This window comes from Micromys minutus, assembly GCF_963924665.1.
Source record: "Micromys minutus genome assembly, chromosome: 7".
Classification (NCBI taxonomy): Eukaryota; Metazoa; Chordata; class Mammalia; order Rodentia; family Muridae; genus Micromys; species Micromys minutus.
The window spans coordinates 29,349,920-29,372,417 of NC_137976.1; the positions used below are offsets into that span (position 1 = coordinate 29,349,920).

Here is a 22,498-nt window from a genome sequence, read left to right on the forward strand (position 1 = left end):
GAATATTCTTGATTCACAGATAATTCAAATATGTGTAACTCACAGATAGAAAATGCATTACACAAAGTTTCTCTTTTGTTAAGTTTCAACCAAGGATAATAGCATTCTATAAACATTGAAAACATGAACCACAAAACCGACCATAAATATTATTGACATTTTTAAATAAAAAGCCTTGAGAAAAAGTTGTAAATTTTTAAATTACCAATTTAAAAATGCAATTTAAATGCAACCTCAGCACCTAGAATGTCATTAAGAACATACTAAAATAGAGGATGCAGAAACTTGATCTTGAAAATTTGGGAAATGAAGTATAATCCTCAAATTTGTCAAGAACAAAAGTAATTAATCACACCAGAGTGATGCTTTTCGAGTGTCTGACAGTAAAGCAAATGGGAGAATCAGAAGAATGCAGTGAACTTGAATAATACTGTTGAGAGTACATATGCCTAACAGTACTATAATGTTATACCAAAAGAGATTGGAGTCAGAACAAGGATGGTGAACTTAAATCTTAACCCCATCACTCACCAGCTGTGGATATTGTACAGTCTATTCATTCTGTGCCTTGGCACAGAATGAAAGACATTAAATCAATATTATAACCTAGAATATGTGAAACCGACGCCTGCTTTTTACTGCTTTACTCAGACTTACATTGCTGTGACAAATACTGAAGGAAAAGAACCTTGAGGAAGCAACGATCAATTTAGAGATGTGACTTTAATTAGAGTTTACAGATGATGTTCAACTAGAACCATTGTTTCTAGCCCCTAGTTAAGCAGGAGGAGGGAGAAGCATGGTCAGTACTTATGAATGGATAGGAAGGAAGCTGGGTACCAGTTTTTTTTCATCACAATGGTGACTAGAATGAGTCAGGGCTCATCAAGATCAGCTTGTATTTTGTCCCTCTATGCAGACAACAAAATCCTGGTTTGTCAAAGGGGAGTGAGTCAGGAGCAATTAATAAGAGAGAAAATTAAAGACAGAATGAATGTCCACGGAGCTTGCCAGGGAAGGATTTGACCAATCAGTGATTCTTCCTTTTCTTTCACCTTCTCAGCTGCTGTGGATTTAAATTATTCATTTCCTGCTTCCTAAAAGTCTCAATTTTAAAAATAATTTTAACTAATTCTTTGCTTCTAAAATTTACATGCAAACAATCATTAGGCTAATTATTCTAGATATACATAGATGTTAAAACTAGTGATGTTTTGTCTTGTGACTTGGTTTTAAGCTGGTGGCTATTCAAACTGTCACAAGGTCATTTACAGGAAATAAATAAGAAAGCAGTCTTGGAAACCAGTAAATGAGATGTGATCATAAATTTTAGAATGTATTTATTTATTTTTGCAAATATATACCCAGCAGTTGTTACAGGATCCTAGAGTTTCATAGACTTTGGCATAACTGACTCAATGACAGGAGCACCATTCACACCATAAAACCCAGCACATATACCACCGAGCAAAATGAAAGTGAAGAACTAATCCACAAAGTCCATAATTCTAGGAAACCCTCTAAACATATTAACACTTTTTATTGACTTTTGTAGTTTTGGTGGTAAATTTTGAAAATTTGGCTAACTGTTCTCATTCAATAAACTGTGTCAATCCAGAACATGGTGTTTGTGCTTAAAAGTTAATCCAGAGAAAGGCTCAGAACTACATTGGGATTCTCAATACCCACTATAGTTGCTGGCAAGCTAATAAATACTTTCTATTGGCTTAAACCCAAGGCTATAGAGCCCCTTCAGGTGGACACCCCACAACACAGTTGTCTAAAGTCTATCAGGTTCCACTGAATTGACTTGGCTACTTTGATGTGCAACCAACATTCAGTGTTGCCTTTCAGTGACAGTCTCTGATTGGTTCATGGTTGAATGGCTTTCACAATGGAGAAGCCATGTCAAATCGATGCTATAAGAGGAACTTACTCCAGATTGCTTGAAACCAGAAGTCTATGTAGTAATATTTATCTTTGTCTTCTTGATTGTCCTGTAAAAACTATGTCGCACTTCTGAGCATTAGCTTCACATTTAGAAACTAGAAATTTTCAAAGAAAAAGGGTATTTATAATAGAATGAAATTAGCATATGTGAGGATGAATATGGCATGATGGTTTATTAACTTACAGTTTTATATAGACGATATAAACTAAATGAAATGTTATATCATTATTTTGTATCTATTTGAGACACTGAGAGTATTCATACATGAAGCCTTCCCCCAACACTACCAAGGGAGAAACCTTTTAAGATGAAGTGGCACAGAAAGTTATCTTTAACCATCTATCATTCATTTTTATTGTTAATGTAATATTTTATTTATTTTGAAAACTTCATACAATGTATATGATCATGTTTATATCCATGCATGCCTCTAACACCCCCATGTCTATCTCACCCACCTATCCATACCCTCTTTTTCTTTATTTGCAGATAAATATTGAACTAATAATAATTTCATGAATTCTTATGTTAATTTCATTTAAATGTATAACATGTACCATTTCTAATTTCCAGTAATTTTGATGCACTTACCTGGAACCTTTTGCTTGGCAGTTGGTTGTATTCACATGATCACATGAGTGTGCTTGTGTATTTAGAAAACATTAATAGAAATGTAGTAGGAAATTGACTTGTCACATGTTTTCTTTACATCCTATAGAACATACCTACTCTGGTTTGGACCAAGCCATTTGATGAGAGGGCTTTATAAAATAATGTACAGGGCCATCCCTCTCTCTGTTTCATCTTGCTGTAGGTTTGGGTTACAGATACGTTGTGCTAACACACCCAGCTTTACCAACAGAGGTTCTCACACTTGCCTGGCAAATGAAATAGCTCCAGACTACTCATATCCTGGGGCACGTGTCCTTAGAGCAAGGCAGAGGAAAGTAAGTCAAACTGAGATCACTCAATTTAGGAGACTCGTTCACATAGATTTTCTTTAGTGGCTTCATTATCTGCAAAACTCTGAGAACAATGGTTAAGTTTAAATCTTACAGCACCTGCCAAACAAATAATTATCTAGTCAGCTTTTAAAGGACGCCATGCTAACAATTTGAGCAGTGATGCTCAGTTGTGCATAAAGAAGATGGATGTAGAAGAATCTGACAAGGACAACATGAACCAGGAACTTTGGAATTAAAAAATCACACTATTTAAAAAAACATCTGATTTTAAATTGAAATAGTGATAAAAGTCTTATAACATTAACTCTTATGGTTTTCTCAGTCAGCTTTTCTCTGGACACTTCCAAATGTACAGTAACTATTAGAAGGGTTTCCCCTCTAGGTCTAAGTGCATTAAGAGCAAATCAAAAAAATAAATAAATAAAAAAGAAATAAAGAAAAAGAAAGAAAGAAAGAAAGAAAGAAAGAAAGAAAGAAAGAAAAAAGAAACCAAAAGTACTCCTGGATACAATCAATTACAGCTTGATCAAAGGCAACAATTAGCAGCAGAACAGAGGCTGAGAGGAAAGAAGTTTAGAGCAGGGCATAATCACTCATCTAAGCAATGTGGCCGGCCAACATTTACCTGAAGGTCATTGTGAAATCCGGCCAGCAGATGTGTTCCACACTTAGGAATATACCAGAGGCAAAAAGGGATTTAAACCTAATGTAATGAAACACACATTCTTGAGGTGGGCTCTTACCTGCATGTGGTAAACATCTAAACATTTCACTTGTTTAGAATGCTGATATATTACATAGCAATAAAATGTCATTACATTTCAAAATGAAAGTGGAAGCAGCTAGAGAACAGCTGAACAATGTTGTCCAACAGCCCTCCCTCTCCTCACAGAAATATCAATGGAAAAGCTATTTTCAAAGGAAACTACTTAACTCAGAACTACAGAAAAAATGACTGATTTTAAGCATAGTTATAAAGACACAAGTAGAAGGAAAGAAAAAAAAAAATGCCTGTGTCATGCTTTTCCTAATTCCAAGTAGTACAGGGCAGAAGAGACCCAGTCACTTGGAAGAGGGAATCAAATACATACATTAAAATTGGAATATTGTTTCAGTTTAGCTGTGGGAGATGTAGAACTGGGCAGAGATTCCACTGTTGTGAACTTGTAGTCTGGCAGCCAAAGATATGCATCCAACATACCATTCCCATAGGATAGGGTAAGTACACATTGAGAGGCAGAATAGGGAATCATACATGAGACTTAGTGCCTAGCTTGTGAAGCTATACACTACCAGGATCCCAGTAACTGCTACACCCAGACCAGTGCCTGTAGACAGCCCACTGAATCCACTCTAGTACCAAGCAGACATCAATAATTATAGTTGGACAGACTTATACTTCAATAAGCATCACCTGCAATTGACTAGACTGGTCTAATGCCAGAAGAACATTGCAGCAGGCAGCAAATCACCATAGTATGGGTCCTATAATTCTATATAAGCTAGTGCCCATAATCTTAGAAATCCGTGAGCTCCAAGTATGGTAGTTTTGCATCACAAGTGGTTATAAGACTGAATACCGCATATTCTCCCATATTCTGCTCTGTTGGCTGCAGAAAAACAGAAGGAGAACATTCCATGGAGCCTCCATTCACTATTTTACTCATGATGAGAACCTGCCAACTGAACATTTTAGGCTTAAATATGCTTGTGTATGGTATTATTGGCTAATATATAATAAATATTTTGTAATTTTTAAATACATTTATAGCTTCCCAATTAATTGACCACTAAAGCTGATGTGTCATATTTATGTTTGTCTTATTCAGAGTTATTTTAGACATAAGCTTTATATGCATCACTAATTAGAGGAAACCTTTAATAGCAAACTCGTTGTTTCCATTAGTTTGGACACTCAAACACACCACATCTATGATATTAAACTGTATATTGAATAGGCAGAATGGAGGTACTTCAAGGCTCTGACTCAATACAGACAGTTGGTTACCATACACTGTCAGTGAAAAGGGATGGCTGGTGAGAAATCAGTTTTTGCTGTGCATGTTTATGTGGCTGAACAATGTCATAAACCAATAGTAAATATGAGAGGAACATTATTTAACAAGAAACTCTGGCTTTATAGTTTTCTATCTGGAACCTGGTAAATGACAAGGCAGCCTTTAAGTATGGAGAGACAAGAAAATCCTACAATGAACACTGCTGAAACAATTGTTTATCAAGATGGTAAACACCTTGGTTCCTCTGTAATATTTTAAGCAGATTACAGATATAAGTACAATATCAAAACAAAGAAAATGGTTTAAATAAAACACAGAAGCTCTTCTGGACTATACACAGTGTGTTTACATTAAAGGCAAAAGTACCAAGAATCAAAGAAAAAAATTATTAAATTAACTCCATTGAAATTAAGAAGTTCTATTTACCCAAAGTCATAATAACAAAGAAACAAGTGACCTCACCCAATATGAGAAAAATATGGTGTACTGGCTGGTTTTGTGTCAACTTGACACAAGCTGGAGTTATCACAGAGAAAGGAGCCTCAGTTGAGGAAATGCCCCCATAAGATCCAGCTGTAAGGCATTTTCTAAACTAGTGATCAAATGGAGAGGGCTCAGCCCATTGTGGGTAGTACCATCCCTGGGCTGGTAGACCTAGGTTCTATAAGAAAGCAGGCTGAGCAAGCCAGGGGAGCAAGTCAGTAAGTAACATCCCTCCATGGCCTCTGCATCATTTCCTGCTTAATTACCTGCTTAAGGTCCAGTCCTGACTTCCTTTGGTGTTAAACAGCAATGTGGAAATGTAAGCTGAATAAACCCTTGCTTGCTTCTTAGTCATGATGTTCCAACAGGAGACTTCACAGAAACACAAACATCTACAAATGCCATTAAGAAAAATAGTCAAAAATGAGAAAATATCTATATATACTGTAAAGGTGATTATTTTCAGTAGATATGTGAAAGTGCATGAAAATATGAAATGGATAATAAGTTGATGAAAATGCCTAAAATCAGTTGTCAAGAAAATGCAAGTTGGAACTCCAATGGGACAGCAGTGTATAGTCAGAGAAAGCAGGAAGAGGTGGATGTATTAGGGGATTTGTGGAGGGGAAACTGGGAAGGGGGATAACATATGAAATGTAAATAAATACAAATAATCAATAAAAATAATTAAAAATTAAAGTAGGCGGGAAGGGAGGAAACAAAGAACCTTGATTTCATTTCTAATTCTCAGATTCTCTTGAAGCTATAAAGTATGAGAGTGTCTTCTAGAATAAAATCTTTAGCAACATTTATAAGCACACTTTAGATTAGATCAGTTAGTAGGTTTTGATAGCCCCAATTTCTGGACAGGTAAGATTAATGAGTGTACCTTTTTGCTCTGTGTATGAATACATTCCTGGAATGTTCTGTGAATTTTAGGCAAATTTAAAAAGAAAAATAACATCTCTACTCTGGGAGCAACTTAGCTTTACCTGACCAAGCAAAAATAACACAAATTTCAAGTGCCTGGGCATGCTAATAACCTACACAAACATTAATCTTTTACTGGTCTTGAACAGTACATCATATACTTTCCTTTCTTATCCATGATTTCAGGGTGCCTTAAGATATATGTGAATTTGGTTTCATGAGTTATGAAAAGAGTTATAAATATTCAATAAAAAATTTTTATATGCACTTTCAATATGAAATAGAATATTTTAATTTTACAGTAATTTCCCATAATTTTATGAATATTACCATCTGTTCAATAACATAGAATCTATTTCTTATAAAAAGAAAAAAATGGAATATGAGAAAAGACTTGCTATTTACTTATTTATTCTTAAAAAAAGTACTTCAGAGTATATGAGTTTGACTCATTATGATGCTATAACATTAAGAACATTGAGGTAAATATTAAATAAAAATTGAAGAAATAAAACTTAAATTATCCAAGAAGAGTATATTGGACACATATTGTAGATGAGTTAGAATAATTTTCAATTTAATGTATGATTTAACTTAGTTTTATAAACAAAATCATTTTAACAACGCCTAGAATGTGTTCAGCGCATGCATCACATTGTTCTTTCTTTTCCTACCTTAATGAATAGCATCTATAACTTGGACCCAAGTAATAGACAAAATTGTTATTATTCCAACTTTAGATTTAATTTCTCTCTCCTACAAGAAGATTTCTATCTTCATAGTGCTTCCTCAAGAATCACTGAAATTTTGTAAACTGTATTCAGTGAAATGCTGTAAAGTGTATTCAGTGAAATTGTGTAAAGTGTATTCCATGAAACAGTGAAGACAGAATTCAACAACCTAGAATTCACATAAACTGAACAAAATGGCAGTTTTCTAGCTGGCTCCTGCTCTCCTATAGTGAGATAAAAGAAAATCTTTAAATACACACACACACACACACACACACACACACACACACACCACACCTAAAAATATTTCTCTGATGTTCTTTTATTGATGAGAAGTTTTCGCTATTCTGGGTTTTTGTTACGTGTCTAGAAAATTGTCCATTTCCTCCAGATTTTCCAGTTTTGTTGAGTATGAGATTTTGTAGTAGGATCTGATGATATTTTGAATTTTCCCAGTTTCTGTTGTTAACTGAAATACCCCATAAAGGGAAGGAAGAACCTGTTGAGACTATATCCAGAGGCTAGCCATGACCCCCTGGTTAAGGGATAGGGCTTCCCACCTGTCTCCAAAATTTTAACCTAGAATTGATCCTGTCTAAAAGAAATACAGGGACAAAGACTGGAGCAGAGACTGAAGGAAAGGCTGTCCTTAGGCTGCCCCACCTGGGGACCCATCCTACCTGTGGACACCAAACTCAGATACTGTTGCTAATGCCAAAAATACTTGGTGACAGGAGCCTGTATAGCTGTCTCTTGAGAGGCTCTACTAGATCCTTACCAGTTCAGATGCAGGTGCTAGAAGCCAACTATTGGACTGATCACAGGGACTGCAGTGGAAGAGTTAAAATAAGGACTGATGGAGCTGAAAGGGTCTTATCTGTCATCAATATGAGGGCAGTCCCTTGGTCCTGTGAAGCATCATGCTTCAGAGTACAGGAATTCCAGGGTAGGGAGGCGGGAGGGAGTGGGTAGGTGAGTGGGGGAGCACACTCATAGAAACAGTGTAAGGAAGGATGGGCTAGAAAGTTTGCAGAGGGGAAACTGGGAAAGAAGGTAGCATTTGAAATGTAAATAAATAAATAAAATATACAATTAAAATATGTTTCTCTGAAACACCATAAGGATTACAAGACATGAGCTGAGACTGAAGGAAGGTTTCTACCTTGCTAGAAATCATTAATAATGATGCTATCACATAATACTGCTGATCTTATGTGTAATAAGATTTTGACTAAAGAAACAGAATTTAAGAAGAAAATAGTAACTTTCCTTTGGGCATCAGATTGTTGCATGAAGAAGGACCCAAGTGGGCAGTTCTTGCATATAAAGTTTTAAGTTCATTTCCAACCATAGTCAATAACTGTCCTCAAGTAACAGTGGTCAACTGAAGGATGCTCTGTATATTGTAAAACTATAGCGAATACCTGTTCTATTTCATGAATGTCTTCTATGTGCATCACTGTACAAACAACCCAGGCCTCTTCTGCTGTTCTATCATCATCACAATCAACACAGATAGTTTTGGTGTGGATGCTGTATCTAAAGTCAACTGGCATTCTTATTTTTATTACCACTCTTCCAGCTTCTTGTTGGGTCTTTCTGAGGGCAGTCATGATAGGTCCCTTTTGGTGAGCACTCCATAGCCTCAGTAATAGGGTCAGGCCTTGGGACCTGCCCTTGAGCTGGATCCCATTTGGAACCATTTCCTGGAACTTCTTTTCCTCGAGCTCTTCTCCATTTACATTCCTGCAGAGTTTTTTTTTTTTTTTTCATTTTTTTTAAATAAGGGACAATTATGGGTAAGAATGTTGACTGTGGGATAGCAATACCATCCCTCATTTGATGCCCCATCTTTCTGCTTGAGGTGGGGTCTACAAGTTTCCCCTCCTCACTGTTGGGCATTACATCAAGGGTCCTCTTACCTTTTAATCTTGAGGGTTTCTTACTTCCCTGGTATCTGGTCTAATCTGGAGGGTCCTCCCAACAATCGACCTCCCGAGATCTTTTTCCATTTTTTTTCTGCTGGCCCTCGGGGCTTCAGTCATTTTCCCCTCAAGCAATACAAGATCATGTTCCCCTCCTTATCCTGTCCCCTTTCCCTCCCTGGTCCCTCCCTCCCTCCCACCTTGTGGTTCCGTTTTTTCTCTCTCCCAAAGCGGACTGAGGCATCCTCACTTGGGCCTTTCAGTTTATTCACCTTTTTGAGTTCTGTGGACTACATCTTGGTTATTCTGTACTTTATTTTTGGCTAATATCCACATATTAGTGAGTATATAATGCATGTCCTTTTGGGTCTCACAAGACCAAGCCTTGTCTCTGCTAATGCAGTTTCCTATCAACAGACTCAGAGGGAGCTAGGATTCAGAGCATAGGACTAAGCTCCCAGAAAGCTATTCTAAAAACACTGTATTTCTCCCATTTTGCCATTTTTTGTAGAGTCATCATGTGACCTCATTGAAATTGTTACTGGACACCAAAGCCTCTCTTCCCATGCAGCATGATTCCTGTCTTTTTTTCTTTCTTCTCTTTCTTTCTTTCTTTCTTTCTTTCTTTCTTTCTTTCTTTCTTTCTTTCTTCTTATTACTCTCTGTATTTACATTTTAAATGATATCCCCTTCTCCCTGCTATGATCCCCTTTACCACTCCTTTTGTGTCCAAAATAACTTTCTCCAACTCATTGCCTTTGTAATCCCCTACATTAGAAAAACATGCCCTCACTAGACCAAAGGCCTTTTCACAAATTGAAGCTATACACTGCTATTTTATGCTACATATGCAACTGGAGTCATGGGTCTCTCCATGTGTCCTCAATAGTAGGTGTTTTAGTACAGGGAAGTTGTGGAGGGTTTAGTTGGTTAATAATGTTGTTCTTCCCACAGGTTTCAAACACTTTCTGCTCCTTTAGATCTTTGTTATAGAACCTTCATTGGTGTCCCCATATTTAGTCTGATAGTTAGCTGCAAGCATACTCAGCTGTATCTGTATGGCTCTGGAAGAGCTCCTGAGGAGGCATTTATGTCTGGTCCCTGCCAGTAAGCACTTCTTGGCATCATTAATAGTGCTTGGAGGCTGCATATGAGGTGGATCCCAAGGTGAAGCAGTCCATGAATTATCTTTTCTTCAATACCTGTTCCTCAATTTGTCCCTGTATTTCCTCCCATGAGTGTTCTCTTTTCTAAGAAGGACTGAGGTATTCCCATTTTGGCCTTCCTTCTTTTTGAGCTTCCAAAGTCTGTGAATTGTTTCTTAGGTATTCAGAGTGTTCTGGGTCTAGTATCAGCTAATCAGTCATTGCTTACTATGTGTGTACTTTTGTGACTGGGTTTCCTCACTCATGATGATAGCTTTTAGTTTCATCCCTTTGCCTAAAAATTTCATAACATCATTGTTACTCACAGCACATGTACCACAATTTCTGTATCCATTTCTCTGTTGAAGGATATCTCGGTTCTTTCTAGCTTATGGATATTATAAATAAGGCTGCTAGGAACATGGTGGAGCATGTGTCCTTATTATATGTTGGAGAATATTTTGGGTATATGTCCAGAAGTGGATTAGCTGGCTATTAAGAGAGTACTCTGTATAATTTTCTGAGGAGCCTCCAGACTGTTTTACAACATAGTTGTAACAGTTCACAATCAAAACAACAATGGAGGGATATCTCCATATCCTCACAAGCATCTTCTGTCTTCTGGGTTTAGATCTTAGCCATTCTGACTAGTGTGAGGTGGAATATCAGGGTTGTTTCAATTTGCATTTCACTGATGACTAGGGATGTTGAGCATTTCTTTAGGTGCTTCTCAGCCATTCAGGATTCCTCAGTTGAGAATACTTTGTTTAGCTCTGTACCCCATTTTAAATAGGATTGTTTGATTGTCTGAAGTCTAATTTCTTGAGTTTTTGGTATATATTGGATATTAGTCCTCTATCAGCTGTAGGATTTGTAATGATCCTTTTCCAATCTACTGGCTGTTGTTTTGTCTTCTTGACAGTGTCATTAGCCTTACAGAAACTGCAATTTCATGACGTCCCATTTGTCATTTTTTGATCTTAGGGGCATAAGCCATTGGTGTTCTGTTCAGGAAATTTTGAACATTCAGTATTTTGACTATTACCTGTCAGGAGGAGACTCTTTTCTGGTCCAATCTATTTGGAGATCTATAGGCCTTTTTGTATGTTCATGGTCATTTTGCTCTTAAGGTTAGGGAAGTTTTATTCTATGATTTTGTTGAATATTTTTACAGGACCTTTTAGTTGGGAGTGGTCATCCTCTTCTATACCTATTATCCTTAGGTTTGGTCTTCTTATTGTGTCCTAAATATCCTGGATGTCTGAGGTTAGGAGATTTTTGATTTTTGCATTTTTTCTGACTATTATGTCAATGTTTTCTATGTTGTCTTCTATCCCTGATATCCTCTCTTCCATCTCTTGTAGTCTATAGGTGGTGCTTGCATCTATGACTCTTAATTTTTTCCCTAGTATTTCTAACTTCAGGGTTGTCCTTTTTCTGATGCCATTACTGTTTCTACTTCCATCTTCAATTCCTTCACCTGTTAGGTTGTGTTTTCTAATAGCTCTTTGAGTGATTGTTGTGTTTTCCCTTTAAGGGTTTCTACTTGTCTACATGTGTTCTACTGTTTCTCTTCTAATTGTTTAAGGGAGTTAATCATGTGCTTATTGAGAACCTTCATAATTGTCATGAACTATGATTTTAAGTCCATATATTGACAAAACAATCAGAGAAGATGCAAAAAGCAAGAAGCTCCTAACCCAAAATGTCCAGGAGATCCAGAACACAATGAGAAAACCAAACCTAAGGATAATAGCTGTAGAAGAGGGCCAAGAATATCAACTAAGGGGCACAGTAAATATCTTCAACAAAATTGTAGAAGAAAACTTCCCTAACCTTAAGAACAAGATAATCATGACCTTAAGAGAATCCTACAGAACTCCAAATAGACTGGATCAGAAAAAAAATTCTTCCAGCCACATAATAGTCAAAACACTAAATTTAAAAAAGAAAGACAGTGAAAATACTAAAAGCAAGAAGAGAAAAAGAACAAGTAATATATAAAGGCAGACTGATTAGAATTACAACAGAATTCTCAACAGAAACTATGAAACCTAAAAGATCCTGGACTGATATCATCCAGATTCTAAGAGAACACAAATGCGAAGCCAGCCCAAATTACTATATCCAGCAAAGTTCTCAATCTCAATAGATGGAGAGACCAAGATATTCCAGGAGAAAACTAAATTTAGACAATATCTAAACACAAATCCAGCCTACAAAGAATAATAGATGGAAAACCCAATAAAAGGAGGGAAACTAAATCATCGAAAAAAAAAAAAAAGCAAGAAAATAACTAAGCCAAAAAAAAAAAAAAAAAAAAAAAACAAAAGAAGAAAGACACACAGACATAACTCTACTTCTAACAGCAAAAATAGCAGGAAGCAACAATCACTATTTCTTAATATCTGTTAACATAAATGGACTCAGTTCCCCAAATAAAGATACATAGACTAAAAGACAGAATACATAAACAGAATCCAGCATTTTGCTGCATATAGGAAATTCATCTCAGACACAAAGACAGACAACACCTAAAAGTAAAAGGCTGGGAATAAACCTTCCAAGTAAATGGTCCCAAGAAAGAAGCTGGAGTAGCTGTTTTAATATCTAATAAAATAGATTTTCAAACAATAGCTATCAAAAAAGATAAGGAAGCATACTTTTTATTCAGCACATGAAAAATCTATCAAGGTGAACTCTCAATCCTGAACACCTATGCTCCAAATACAAGAGCACCCGCATTTATAAAAGAAACCCTACTAAAACTCAAGGCATATATTGCAACACAAACAATAATAGTGGGAGATTTCAACACCCCAGTCTCATCAGTGGACAGATCAAGGAAGCAGAAACTGAACAGAGACACAGTGAAATTAGCAGAGGTTGTGAATCAATTGGAATTAACAGACATCTACAAGATATATCATCCTAAATTAAAAGAATATACCTTTTTCTCAGCACCTCATGGTAACTTCTTCAAAACTAACCATATAGTCAGTCACAAAACAAGCCTCAAAAAATATGAGAAGATCAAAATACTCCCATGCATTTTATCAGAACATCATGAACTAAGGATCATCCTTAAAAACAAAAAACAAACAAACAAAAAAAAAGCCAACAAAAACAAAAAAAAAACCCACATACACATGGAAGCTGATCAATGGGCTATTTAATGATAACATGATCAAGGAAGAAATAAAGAACAAAAATTGAGGATTATTTAGAATTTAATGAAAATGAAAGCACAACATACTGAAACCGGTGGGATGCAATGAAATCAGTACTAAGAGGAAAATTAATAGTTCTGAGTGCCTCCAAAAAAGAAAGTGGAGAGAACTTTCACTAACAGTACAGCTGAAAGGTCTAGAAAAAAGGAATCAGATATGCCCAAGAGAAGTAGAAGGCAGGAAATAATCAAACTCAGAGCAGGAATCAACCAAGTAGAAACAAAAAGAACCATACAAAGAATCAACAAAACCAGAGGCTGGTTCTTTGAGAAAATTAAGAAGATATATAAACATTTAGCCATAATAATAAGAGGTACAGAGAAAGTATCCAAATTAACAATATCAGAAATGAAAGGGGAGACATAACAACAGAAACTGAGGAAATTCAAGAAATCATCAGTCAAAAGCCTACACTCAAAAAACTGGAAATCTGGATGAAATGAACTTATTTCTAGACAGAAACCAAATACCAAGTAAGTCATAAAAAGCCTCCTAAACTAAAAAAGGCCAGGACCAATAGTTCAGTGCCGAATTCTATCAGACTTCAATAGAAGATCCAATACCAATACTCTCCAAACTTTTCCAAAAAATAGAAACAGAAGGAAAACTACCAAACTCATTTTTTGAAGCCAAAATTAATATCATACCCAAACCACACAAGGAACCTACAATAAAAGACAACTTCAGACCAATTTCCGTCATGAACATTGATGCAAAAATACTCAATAAAATTCTTGCAAACTGAATCCAAGAACACATCAAAAATATCATTCAATGGCACAGCCCATCTGCCACATGGATCAGTAGCTCCTAAAGCTTTAAAGACTGGTGAGTAGGAGATCTGGCAGCCAGGGAGCAGAGAGATCTCGGCGGAGTGCGCACTGTAAGCACACTCGCCGCCCTGCCCGCACTGATCCAGGTACCAGGAACAGAACTTTGGAACTTCTATTCCCACCCGGTGACACTGAGGCATAGAACAGGGCTCGGCCCATCTGACACCTGGACCAGTGGAGATACAGGGACACAGACCAGATACTAGGGAAAGGCAAGAACATATCACTGACAAAAAAATGGCAAGAGGAAAGCAAAAGAGTATATCCCAAAGAAACCAAGACAACCTGGCAACTCCAGAACCCAGCTCTCACATAACAGCAAACATTGGAATGACAAACACTCCAGAAAAAGAAGATGCAGACCTGAAATCATACCTCAAAATGCTGATAGAGATACTTAAACAAGAACAGGAGGAAAAGCAAAAAGATTCAGAAGCTTTTAAAGAGGAAGCAAGAAAAACACTCAAAGAACTCAAAGAACTAGTGGAAAACACAACCAAAGAGACAAAGGAATGGAAGAGGGAATTTAAAACAGAAATTGACACAATAAAGAAAACACTAAAAGAGATAACCCTAGAGGTAGAACACCTAAAAAAGAAATCAGGAGTCACAGAAGCAAGCATTTCCAATAGATTACAAGAGATTGAAGAAAGAATCTCGGGGGCAGAAGACATCATTGCAAACATAGACAAAACAGCGAGAGCAGATGCAAAAAAACAAAAAACTCCGAACACAAAATGTCCAGGAAATCCAGGACACAATGAGAAGACCGAACCTAAGGATAATAGGAATAGAAGAGGGAGAAGAGTATTAACTAAGAGGCACAGTAAATAACTTGAACAAAATCGTAGAAGAAAACTAAACTTCCCTATGGTCAAGAATGAGACGACCACGAGCATAAAAGAAGCCTTCAGAACTCCAAATAGGTTGGACCAGAAAAGAAATACCTCCCGACACATAATAGACAAAACACCAAGTGCCCAAAGCAAAGAAAGAATACTAAAAGCAGTAAGAGAAAAAGGTCAGGTAACACATAAAGGCAGGCCAATCAGAATCACACCTGATTTCTCAACAGAGACTATGAAAGCTAGAAGAGCCTGGACAGACATCATGCACACCCTAAGAGAGCACAAGTGCCAGCCCAAGCTGCTATACCCAGAAAACTATCAATAACCATCGATGGAGAGATGAAGATATTTCAAGACAAATCAAAATTTACACAATATCTGACCACAAACCCAGCACTACAACGAATTATAGATGGAAAACCCAATACAATGAGGGAAAATACAGCCTCGTAAAAACAAGAAATCTCCTAAACAAGAAAACTAAAAGAAGAAAAAGACACAGACACAACTCAACCCACAAAAGCAATAATGGCAAGAAACAGAAACGACTATTCCTTGATATCTATTAACATAAATGGTCTCAACTCCCCAATAAAGAGACATAGGCTATCAGACTGGATACATAAACAAAATCCAGCCTTTTGCTGCATATAAGAAACTCATCTCAGAGACAAAGACAGACACTATCTCAGAGTAAAAGGGTGGGAAAAAAACTTCCAAGCAAACAGCTCCAAGAAGCAAGCTGGAGTGGCTATTCTAATATCGAATAAAGTAAATTTCCAACCAAAAGTTATCAAAAAAGGTAAGGAAGGACACTTTTTACACATTACCGGGGAAATCTGTCAGGAAGAACTCTCAATCCTTAACATATATGCTCCAAATAAAAAAGCACCCACATTCATAAAAGAAACCCTACTAAAGCTCAAAAAATACATTTCACTCCACACAATAATAGTGGGAGACTTTAATACCCTACTCTCACCAATGGACATATCATGGAAACAGAAACTGAACAAGGACAATGCAAAGCTAGTAGAGACTTTGAACCAACTAGGATTAATAGATATATACAGAACATATCATCCTAAAGTAAAAGAATACACCTTCTTCTCAGCACCCCATGGCACTTTCTCGAAAATTGACCACATAATTGGAAACAGAATGAGCCTCAATCGATGTAAGAAGATTGAAATACTCCCATGCATCCTCTCAGATCACCATGGTCTACAGCGGGTCTTTAACAACAACAAAGACAACAAAAAGGCCACATACACAAAGAAACTAAACAACGCTCTGTTAAACGATAGCAGGGTCAAAGAAGAAATAAAGAAAGAAATTAAGGATTTTTTAGAATTCAACAAAAACCAAAACACAACTTACATAAACCTATGGGATGCAATGAAAGCAGTACTGAGAGGAAAACTCATAGCCCTAAGTGCTTCCAAAAAGAAACTGGAGAGAGCTTACATCAGCAACCTGACAGCACAGCTAAAAGCCCTAGAACAAAAGGAAGCAGATATACCCAAGAAGAGTAGACAGCAAGAAATAATCAAAATTAGGGCAGAAATAGACCAAATAGAAACAAAAAGAACCATTGAAAAAATCAACAAAACCAAGAGTTGGTTCTTTGAGAAAATCAACAAGATTGATAACCCCTAGCCAGATTAACTAGAGGGCAAAGAAAGAGTATACAAATTAACAAAACCAGAAAAAAAAAGTGGAGACATAACAACTGAAACTGAGGAAATTCAAGAAATCATCAGATCCTACTACAAAAACTTATACTCCACAAAATTGGAAAATCTGGAGGAAATGGACAAATTCCTAGAGAGATACAAGATCCCAAAGTTAAACCAGGACCAAGTAAACCATCTAAATAACCCTATAACACCTAAAGAAATAGAAGAAGTCATCAAAAGCCTCCCAACCAAAAAAAGCCCAGGTCCAGACAGGTTCAGTGCAGAATTTTATCAGACATTTATTGCGGACATAACACCAATACTCTCCAAACTATTCCAAAAGATAGAATCAGATGGAATACAACCTAACTCATTTTTTGAGGCTACAATAACCCTAGTACCTAAACCACACAAAGACCCTACGAGGAAAGAGAACTTAAGACCAATCTCATATTGAACATTGATGCAAAAATACTCAACAAAATCCTTGCAAATCGAATCCAAGAACACATCAAAACAATCATTCACCAAGACCAAGTAGGCTTCATCCCTGGGATGCAGAGATGGTTTAATATAAGGAAATCCATCAATGTAATCCACCATATAAACAAACTCAAAGAAAAAAACCACATGGTCATCTCACTAGATGCTGAGAAAGCATTTGACAAAATTCAACACCCCTTCTTGTTAAAAGTCCTGGAAGGAACAGGAATCCAAGGTCCATACTTAAACATAATAAAGCAAAATACAGCAAACCAACAGCCAACATCAAACTTAATGGTGGGAAACTTGAGGAATCCCACTAAAATCAGGGACTGGAGAAGGCTGACCACTCTCCCCCTACCTATTCAACATAGTACTGGAAGTCCTGGCTGGAGCAATTAGACAGCAAAAGGAGATCAAGGGGATACAAATCGGAAAGGAAGAGATAAAAACATCACACTTTGCTGATGACATGATAGTGTACTTAAGTGACCCCAAAATTCTATCAGATAACTCCTACAGCTGATAAACAAGTTCAGCAAAGTGGCTGGATACAAAATGAACTCAAACAAATCAGTAGCCTTCCTATACTCAAAGGACAAACATGTGCAGAAAGAAATTAGGGAAAAGGTACCCTTCACAATCGTCACAAAAATTATGAAATACCTTGGTGTGACCTAAAACAAGTGAAGGACCTGTACGACAAGAACTTCAAACCTCTAAAGAAGGAAATTGAGGAGGATCTCAGAAAATGGAAAGATCTCCCATGCTCATGGATTGGAAAGATCAACATTTTAAAAATGGCCATCCTACCAAAAGCAATCTACAGAATCAACCCAATCCCCATCAAAATTCCAACACAGTTCTTCATGAAATTGGAAAAACCAATGTGCAATTTCATATGGAACAACAAAAGACCCAGAATAGCGAAATCCATCCTCAAGAACAAGAAAACATCTGCGGGAATCACTATCCCTGACCTCAAGCTATATTACAAGGCAATTGTGCTGAAAACTGCATGGTACTGGTACAGAAATAGGCATGTGGATCAATGGAATAGAATAGAAGATCCAGAAATGAGCACTCATGTATATGGTCACCTGATTTTTGACAAAGGAGCCGTAAACATTCAATGGAAAAAAGACAGCCTATTCAATAAATGGTGCTGGTCCAACTGGCACTCAGCATGCAAAAGAATGAAAATAGACCCGTTCTTATCTCCTTGAACAAAGCTCAAGTGTAAGTGGATCAAAGATCTCCTATTAAACCAGATACACTGAAACTACTAGATGAGAAAGTAGGGAAAACTTTAGAACATATAGGCACAGGAGAAAATTTTCTGAACAAAACACCAATGGCTCAAGCTCTAAGGTCAAAGATTAACAAATGGGACTTAATGAGATTGCAAAGTTTCTGTAAGGCTAAGGACATTGTTAAAAAAACAAAACGGCAGCCAACAGAATGGGAAAAGATCTTTACCAACTCCACATCAGATAGAGGCCTAACATCTAAGGTATAGAAAGAACTCAAAAAGCTAGACACCAGAGAATCAAATAACCCTATTAAAAAATGGGGTACAGAACTAAACAAAACGTTCTCAGTTGAGGAATATCGAATGGCTGAGAAATATCTGAGGAAGTGCTCGACATCCTTAGCCATCAGGGAAATGCAAATCAAAACAACCCTGAGATTCCACCTCACACCAGTCAGATTGGCCAAGATCCAAAATTCAGATGACAACAGATGCTGGAGACGTTGCGGAGAAAAAGGAACACTTCTCCACTGTTGTTGGGGTTGCAAACTAACACAACCACTCTGGAAATCAGTCTGGCGATACCTCACAAAATTGGACATAATACTACCTGAAGACCCAGCTATTCCACTTCTGGGCATATACCCCAGAGACACCTTAGTACACAACAAAGATATATGCACCACAATGTTCATAGAAGCTCTATTTATAATAGCCAGAAGCTGGAAAGAACCCAGATGCCCTTCAGAAGATGAATGGATACAAAAAATGTGGTACATTTACACAATGGAATACTACTCAGCCACCAGAATCAATGACTTGACCAAATTCTTAAGAAAATGGCTGCATCTAGAGAATATCATTCTGAGTGAGATAACCTAGTCACAAAAGAACAGACATAATATGCAGTCACTGATAGTGGGATGCTAACCCCAGAGGCTCGCACTGTCCCAGAAACAACTCACAGACTGTATGAAGTCCAAGAAATGAAGAAAACAAAACAAAACAAAACAAAAAAATCTTTACACAACAAGAAAACTTTGACTATTTCCATGTTACATTTTGTTTTGCATGTACTTTGTCCTCATTGTGACTATTGGGTTTTTGATGCATACTGTCAAATCTTTAAAAAGATCACGTACTGACTATTCTTATAGATTTATGTAAAAATTATTTTAAAATCTGAAAAAAAGTACTGACAAAAATGTATTGTATAATTTTACGCAAAAATTCTTGAAATCTGTACATTTATCTTAGTTTTGTAAAATAAAGGTGTTAAAAAATATCATTCACCATATCATGTAGACTTCATCCCAGGCATACAGAAATGGTTCAATACATAGAAATCCATGAATGTAATCTACCATATAAACAAAAAAGTCACATGATCATCTCACTAGATGCTGAAAAAGCATTTGACAAAATTGAACACTCTTCATGTTAAAAGTCTTGGAAAGAACAGTAATCCAAGGCCCATACCTAAACATAGTAAAATCAATATATAGCAAACTAGTATCCAACTTCAAACTAAATGATGACAAACTTGAAGCAATCCCACTAAAATAAGAGAAAAGAAAATGATGCCCACTCTCTCCTACCTATTCATTATAGTACATGAAATCTCCTACAGAGCAATTAGACAACAAAAGAAAGTCAAAGGGATATAAATCGAAAAGGAAGGAGTAAAAATATCAATATTTTCCGATCATATGATAGTATACATAAGTGACCCCAAAAATTTAACTAGAGAACTTTTTCAGTTGACAAACAACTTCAGCAAAGTGGGTCCATATAAAATTAACTCAATCAAATCAGTACCTCTCCTCTACTCAAAGGATAAACATGCTGAGAAAAAAATTAAGGAAAAGATACTCTTTATAATAGTCACAACAATATGAAACCTTGGTGTTACCCTAACTAAGCAAACAAAAGAATGACTCTAAGGGTTATGTTTTTGTCCCCTTCGAAACCCAAGAAGCTGCCCACAAGGCCATCGAGAAGATGAATGGCATGCTCCTCAATGACCGCAGTGTTTGTGGGCAGACTTGAGTTTCGCAAAGAGCGGGAAGCTGAGCTTGGAGCCAAGGCCAAGGAATTCACCAATGTTTATATCAAAAACTTCGGAGAAGAGGTGGATGATGAGAATCTGAAAGAGTTATTCAGCCAGTTTGGTAAGACCTTAAGTGTCAAGGTGATGAGAGACTCCAGTGGGAAATCCAAAGGCTTTGGCTTCGTAAGTTACGAGAAACACGAGGATGCCAATAAGGCTGTGGAAGAAATGAATGGAAAAGAGATGAGTGGGAAAGCCATATTTGTAGGGCGTGTACAAAAGAAAAGTAGAGCGTCAGGTTGAGTTAAAACGGAAATTTCAGCAGCTGAAGCAGGAGAGGATTAGTCAGTACCAGGGAGTGAATCTCTACATTAAAAACTTGGATGACACCATTGATGATGAGAAGTTAAGGAAAGAGTTTTCTCCTTTTGGATCAATCACCAGTGCGAAGGTGATGCTAGAAGACTGGAGAAGTTTGGTTTTGTCTGTTTCTCCTCTCCTGAAGAGGCAACCAAAGCTGTCACGGAGATGAACGGATGCATCCTGGGCTCCAAGCCGCTGTACGTTGCCCTGGCCCAGAGGAAGGAGGAGCGGAAGGCTCACCTGACTAACCAGTATATGCAGCGTGTGGATGGGATGGGATGAGAGCCCTCCCTGCCAATGCCATTCTAAATCAGTTCCAGCCTGCAGCTGGTGGCTACTTTGTGCCTGCAGTTCCGCAGGCTCAGGGAAGACCTCCATATTACACACCTAACCAGTTAGCACAGATGAGGCCTAATCCACGTTGGCAGCAAGGCGGGAGACCTCAAGGCTTCCAAGGAATGCCAAGTGCCCTGCGGCAATCTGGGCCTCGTCCAGCTCTTCGACATCTGGCTCCAACTGGTAATGCTCCAGCCTCTCGTGGCCTTCCTACTACCGCTCAGAGAGTCAGGTCTGAGTGCCCGGACCGCTTGGCTATGGACTTTGGTGGGACTGGTGCCGCCCAGCAAGGGCTGACTGACAGCTGCCAGTCTGGAGGCGTTTCTACAGCTGTGCCAAACCTTGTGCCTCGGGCTACAGTTGCCGCATCTGCTCCGAGGGCTGTGGCTCCGTACAAGTATGCCTCCAGTGTCCGCAGCCCTCACCCTGCCATTCAGCCCCTGCAGGCCCCCCAGCCTGCAGTCCATGTCCAGGGTCAGGAGCCCCTGACTGCCTCCATGCTGGCTGCAGCGCCCCCCCCCCCCCCAGGAGCAGAAGCAGATGCTGGGGAGCGTTTGTTTCCACTTATCCAAACAATGCATTCAAACCTGGCTGGAAAACTTACGGGCATGCTGCTGGAAATTGACAACTCTGAGTTGCTCCACATGCTGGAGTCCCCCGAGTCCCTCCGGTCCAAGGTGGATGAAGCTGTGGCAGTCCTGCAGGCTCATCATGCCAAGAAAGAAGCTGCCCAGAAGGTGGGCACTGATGCTGCTGCCACCTCTTAGACAAGAAAAAAGAGTCAAAAGCCAAATAATCCCTCAAGGCATTCAGCCAAGGTCTGAAGACTTCCCAGTTTGTCTGTGGACCTCCACATCAAGAACCAAGTTGCAAATTCAATAGGTCATTTTGTATCAAAAGGTCAATTATGAAGCACCTAGAATTTTTCAATTATAAGAATATATTCTCCGGGTTCTGCTGTGGCCCAGATGATGGTAACTTTTTTTTTTTCTATTGTGGGTTCTGTTTTTTTCCTCTCCATCCCAGAAATTGGTTTTGATGTACCCAAAATTTAAGTTTCTCAATAAAGGAAATAAAATCTGAAGAAAAAAAAAGTATCTTTGACGAACTGAAACATAGTTGTTAAAACCAGTTAAGACTAGAATTGTAAATAATTGATTTTTTTTTTTTCAATTTTGGAAGCTACATGTTTTGGTTGATGGCCATATCACCATTGCCAGGTTTCCTTGTCTGATTCTAACCCATGCTTTCCTCTTACAGAGGCCTTTAGAATTAC

General features: G+C 37.7%; 1 pseudogene across 1 annotated transcript in view; it reads left to right on the forward strand.

Moving 5' to 3' along the window:
• The window catches only part of LOC308422631 (polyadenylate-binding protein 4-like), a 51,669-nt pseudogene extending 29,466 nt beyond the window's left edge, over positions 1–22,203 (forward strand). The window contains exon 3 of the transcript in view: positions 20,396–22,203. The product of the transcript in view is annotated as a polyadenylate-binding protein 4-like (transcript). The remainder of the gene's footprint in view (positions 1–20,395) is intronic.
• The last annotated feature ends 295 nt before the right edge of the window (positions 22,204–22,498 follow it).